The sequence below is a fragment of the Salmo trutta genome, unplaced genomic scaffold (assembly GCF_901001165.1).
Source record: "Salmo trutta unplaced genomic scaffold, fSalTru1.1, whole genome shotgun sequence".
Lineage (NCBI taxonomy): Eukaryota > Metazoa > Chordata > Actinopteri > Salmoniformes > Salmonidae > Salmo > Salmo trutta.
The window spans coordinates 43,933-49,932 of record NW_021823280.1 but is presented as its reverse complement, the minus strand read 5'-3'; the positions used below and the strand labels follow the sequence as shown (position 1 = coordinate 49,932).

The window sequence follows — 6,000 nt, the reverse complement described above, 5'->3', positions numbered from 1 at the left end:
TATTCTACAATGTAGAAAATAGTAAAAATAAAGAAAAACCCTTTTGACTGGTAATATATATATGGATGATTTACAAAGCCAGGCACATTTAACAATTAGGCTATTGATTATAGACCTAATTAAGTTGTGTTTTCTTCTCTCCTCAATCTTCTTAGACAATTAGGCTAAGGCAAGGGCTGTTTCCCCGTCTCTGCTGCTGCTGCTGCCTCTGCAGCATTGTTCTCAATCCCAATATGCTGGTTAACTTTGCTATTATGCACATAGCAACATAGGGAAGGGCCCCAATTCTACGGCGCACTGAAGATTATGTTTCAGAACCACGGACAGCGACCGTATCCAACGCGGGAGAAAGCACATTTGTTATAAAATAATATTGGATTGATTAGTGTTGCACCATTATTTTTACATAATATAACCATATACAATTTCAGTATCACGTCTTAGCGTGATGGACTGTGCCATCACTGTGGCCTCGGCAATGGATTAGTCAACTGTGACAGGCGCGAATCAGACAGGTGTCCATGTGCACCATGAAGAAAAAAAAACTTTTGCGACTTAAGAAATCCCAGTCAACCAATAGCCTATCGACCAAACAATCGACCAGTCGACCAAATGGGGTCAGCCCTAGATTTACTATTAGGAGATAAAAGGGTATTGTATGGGCAATTTACCTTCCTCAGAACAACATGCTGTAGGGTCAAGTTATAGACATGAAAGATATCTCAAATATCCACATCTCTGCTCAATCTATTCCCTTACCTTGACTTTATTTCTCTTCACGGCATCCTGCTCCATCTGAGGCAGGGGATCCTTCTTCACCTCTTCCTCATCTTCATCATTCTGATTATCAACAAAATCTCTCTCAGCTGCATCAGTATCAGTGCTCTGTTCAACTGTGGACCTGTTGGCACCGGTCCTCCTCTTTGTCTAAAAAGACAATACAGTCAGTGACATACTGTATGTTGCCGTTGCTATACAGGCCTTTGAGAAGAGCTAGGGTAAACGATTGGTGATTGAATATTATTATGGAAGTCTGTTGTAAGGACAATTTACCCTCCAACCTCACAACAGCATGTTGTATGGCATATTGGACAGGTTTGGAGTGTGGACAGGTAAGACCCCAGATTTCCCTTTCTCTCCTCAATCTATTGTCTCACCTTAACTTTTCTCCTTGTCACAGCCTTCAGCTCGATCTGAGGCAGGGGATCCTTCACTTCACTATCTTCTGGATAGTTTAAACTCAGGATATCTTTCTTCATTTTCTGGACTTGACCTTCCAAACTTTGATCATGTGGATCATCTTCGTTTAAACTCTGATTGGAACAAATTAGACCATTTTTTAAATGCTCATGGATATGGCCAATATACCACAGCTAAGAGCTGTTCTTACGCACGACACAACGCAGAGTTATTATAAACTGGTTACCAACTTAATTAGAAGAGTAAAAATAAATGTTTTGTCATACCCGTGGTATACGCTCTGATATACCACAGCTTTCAGCCAATCAGCATTCAGGGCTCGAACCACCCAGTTTATAGTGGCCAATATACTATGGCTAAGCGCTGTTCTTAGGCAAAACTGCTTGGATACAGCCCTTAGCTGTGGTATATTGGCCATATACCACAAACACTGAGGTGCCATATTGCTAATAAAAACTGGTTACCAACATAAATAGAACAGTAACAAGTCTTTTTGCATCATAACCGTGGTATATTGTCGTATATACACATGGCTGAAATGCTGTTTCAGCCAATAAGCATCCAGGACCCAAACTGCCTGGTTTATAATTACACAATAAGGCACGAGGGGGCTTGGTGTAATTACACAATTATACCAACAGGCTCCTGAACAGCTTCAATCGCCAAGCCATAAGACTGCTAAATAACTAACAAAATGACTACACAGTACAGGTTTTCGCTATAAATACACATAGATCCTATTGCCTGATATCAAGATTCGTAATTAATGCGTTATGGAGTCACCTATTATTATAATAATGTAGGTAAAATTATGATAAGTAGCCTACTGCTGTTATCTTTGCAAGGATCATATTTTATTTATAACAAGTCCCATAGGTTATTATAATGCATACTTTTTTTTTTACAATATTTAAAATGATTATATGAGCGGAACATTAACGCTGGCCCACACCGCCACCCAGCTGCCACTACTTGCGGGATGTCCTGTATACCCTGTGGTCCCTGCCGCTGCATTTAAAAAAAAGACGGTGCATCGGTTCCTACACCACTGCATAGGCCTTCTCTGTTAACCATTCATAGGCTTACCTTATTATCCTTATTATCCTCCATGGTTAAAGTCTATGACTGGAGCTTATGTTCTCATCACGTAAAACTTAACCAAGTGATTACCAAAGAGATAAGGCTATCGCATTTTATACGGTAACTCAGCCAACGTCATAATGTGAAACAACTTTTACGTAATAAAACAACTTCAGGGATGATCTGTCAATCAATGCGACCAGCGACGCCATACTGGAACCCCATACCACTAAAAAGACCCGTCGAAACAATAAATACTGATGTGTTAGCTACGTTTCCGGTTTTTTTTGTAAAATAATGTGATGAGACAACAAATAAATAAGTAAACAACAGCCGACAACAATGATGAGCAATACATAACATTGTAAATAAGAATGTGTTCTTAACTGACTTGCCTAGTTAAATAAGCTTAAATCATAAATAAATAAAAATAATAATAATAATCAAATGCAGTAATTTGAGAGGAACAGCCACAGCAAACCCATCTGTGATATTAAGGTGCGCTAGTTGGTTATAAAAGGTGGGTCATACATACAGTGTGTGAGGTAGCTATTAGTTTTTCTCTACACACATATCTGGCAAGGGAGTCAAGTTGACCAACTCATTTGGCCAACTAATCCCAGATAAAGGCTAACAATGCAAATGTTGCTTAAGGTCATTCCATTAAAGTGAACCAATAATAATATGAAACTCCTGTGACAGGTCGAGAAGCAGCGGGAAACCCTAATGGGCTCATCCCCTGGACCAAGTTCTGCAAGGTGAGCATCTCACTGGAAGTTTAGTGTTTTAGCCAACCCGTGTGTGTTTACTATGGGTTGTGTATTGAGTGTGTCTTTACCTGAGCAGAATGTGAATGAGAAGAGCTTTCCCTTCTGGCTGTGGATCGAGGGAATACTGGACCTGATCAAGAGACACCTGCTGTGTCTGTGGAATGATGGGGAAAACATCTCTCCAACTCACATTACTTCAGTATGCCTTTCTGAAGACTAGGTTTACATTACTTTTTGAAAAGTGACTTTATTGTGCTATAATCCACTACATCTCTATGGTCTATAGGTGTATCATGGGCTTTTTTAGTAAGGAGAGAGAGAAGGCCCTGCTGAAGGACAAGGAGCCTGGAACTTTCCTGCTGCGCTTCAGCGAGAGCAGCCGAGAGGGAGCCATTACCTTCACCTGGGTGGAGGGCTCCAATAACGGTGTGTTTTTTTGTGTGCATGTGTGTTTGTAGCTGGAGGAGATGGGTTAAAGAAGGATTTTTAAGCCTTGAGAGAATTGGGACGTGGATTGTGTATGTGTGCCATTCAGAGGGTGAATGGGCAAGACAACATATTTAAGTGCCTTTGAATGGGGTATAGTAGTAGGTGCCAGGTGCATCGGTTTGAGTCAAGAACTGCAACACTGCTGGGATTTTCACGCTCAACAGTTTCCCGTGTGTATCAAGAATGGTCCACCACCCAAAGGATATCCAGCCAACTTGACACAACTGTGGGAAGCATTGGAGTCAGCATGGGCCAGCATCCTTGTGGAACACTTTCGACACCTTGTAAAGTCCATGCCTCGACGAATTGAGGCTGTTCTGGGGGCAAAAGTGTGGGGAGAGGGTGCAACTCAATATGAGGAAGGTGTTCCTAATGTGTGGTATATATACTCAGTGTACATACCAATGGACAGACAAAAATATTATATTTTAATTGTTTTTACACATTATGAGTATGTGTCTCTACATCTGTCTCAGGTATATGTGTTTCTGTTTGTATTATTTTACCAGGTAAGCTGACTGAGAACACATTCTCATATCACATTGTGTGTGTGTGCATTTATGTACAGTTGAAGTCGGAAGTTTACATACACTTAGGTTGGAGTCATTAAAACTCGTTTTTCAACCACTCCACAAATTTTTTGTTTTAACAAACTATACTTTTGTGCATGACACAAGTAATTTTTCCAACAATTGTTTACAGACAGATTATTTCACTTTTAATTCACTGTATCACAATTCCAGTGGGTCAGAAGTTTACATACACTAAATTGACTGTGCCTTTAAACAGCTTAGAAAATTCCCGAAAATGTCATGGCTTTAGATGCTTCTGATAGGCTAATTGACATCATTTGAGTCAATTGGAGGTGTACCTGTGGATGTATTTCAAGGCCTACCTTCAAACTCAGTGCCTCTTTGCTTGACATCATGGGAAAATCAAAAGAAATCAGCCAAAAAAATGGTGGACCTCCACAAGTCTGGTTCATCCTTGGGAGCAATTTCCAAACGCCTGAAGGTACCACGTTCATCTGCACAACCAATAGTACGCAAGTATAAACACCATGGGACCACGCAGCCGTCATGCCGCTCAGGAAGGAGACGCGTTCTGTCTCCTAGATATGAACATACTTTGGTGCGAAAAGTGCAAATCAATCACAGAACAACAGCAAAAGACCTTGTGACGATGCTGGAGGAAACAGGTACAAAAGTATCTATATCCATAGTAAAACAAGTCCTATATCGACATAACCTGAAAGGCCGCTCAGCAAGGAAGAAGCCACTGCTCCAAAACCGCCATTAAAAAAGCCAGACTACGGTTTGCAATAGCACATGGGGACAACGATTGTACTTTTTTTCCCCCTCTGGTCTGATGAAACAAAAATAGAACGTTTGGCCATAATGACCATCGTTATGTTTGGAGGAAAAAGGGGGAGGCTTGCAAGCCGAAGAACACCATCCCAAACTTGAAGCACAGGGGTGGCAGCATCATGTTGTGGGAGTGCTTGGCTGCAGGAGGGACTGGTGCACTTCACAAAATAGATGGCATCATGAGGGGGGGAAATTATGTTGATATCCTCATATTGGTAGGGGGCAGTATTTTCACGTTCGGATGAAATACATGACCATATTAAACTGCCTCCTACTCAAACTCAGAAGCTAGGATATGCATATTATTAGTAGATTTGGATAGAAAGCACTCTGAAGTTTCTAAAACTGTTTGAATTATGTCTGTGAGTTTAACAGAACTCATATGGCAGGCAAAAACCTGACGAAAAATCCTACCAGGAAGTGGAAATCTGATGGATGGACTCTTTTCAAGTCATTTCCTATCAAACACTCAGTGACTCAGTAATCATTGTGCACTTCCTAAGGCTTCCACTAGATGTCAACAGTCTTTAGAAAGTTGTTTGAGGCGTCTATGATGAACAGAGACCGAACAAGAAGGCTGGGAAGTTGGTGACCCAGGGAAGGACATCAGTTCATTGGCGCGCATTCACGCGAGAGGTAGCTCTGTTCCAAAACGTTTTTCAAGACACTGGTTTCGTCCGGTTGGAATATTACTGAGTTTTCACGTTCTAAAGGCCCTAAAGATTGATGTTTTACAACGTTTGACATGTTTGAACGAACGTAAATATAACTTTTTTTGACTTTCCGTCGTGAAATTTTCGGCGCGCTTCCTACATTTGGAGTAGCTGAACTGAACGCGTGAACAACAAGGAGCTATTTTGACATAAATTATGGAGTTTATCGAACAAAACAACATTTGTTGTGGACCTGGGATACCTGGAAGTGCCTTCTGATGAAGATCATCAAAGGTAAGTGAATATTTCTAATGCTGTTTAATATTTTAGATGACTCCAAAATGGCGGCTAACTGTATTGCGTAGTGTATTTTTCTGAGCGCAGTACTCAGATTATTGCAAAGTGTGCTTTCCCAGTAAAGTTATTTTGAAATCTTCCACA

At 40.8% G+C, this 6,000-nt stretch overlaps 1 long non-coding RNA gene across 1 annotated transcript; it reads left to right on the top strand.

Moving 5' to 3' along the window:
• The first annotated feature begins 2,951 nt into the window (after positions 1-2,951).
• Positions 2,952-3,352, top strand: LOC115190004 (uncharacterized). Its single transcript, XR_003877093.1, has 3 exons — positions 2,952-3,038; positions 3,127-3,249; positions 3,337-3,352. It is a non-coding gene; the product is annotated as an uncharacterized LOC115190004 (long non-coding RNA).
• Positions 3,353-6,000: the final 2,648 nt, after the last annotated feature.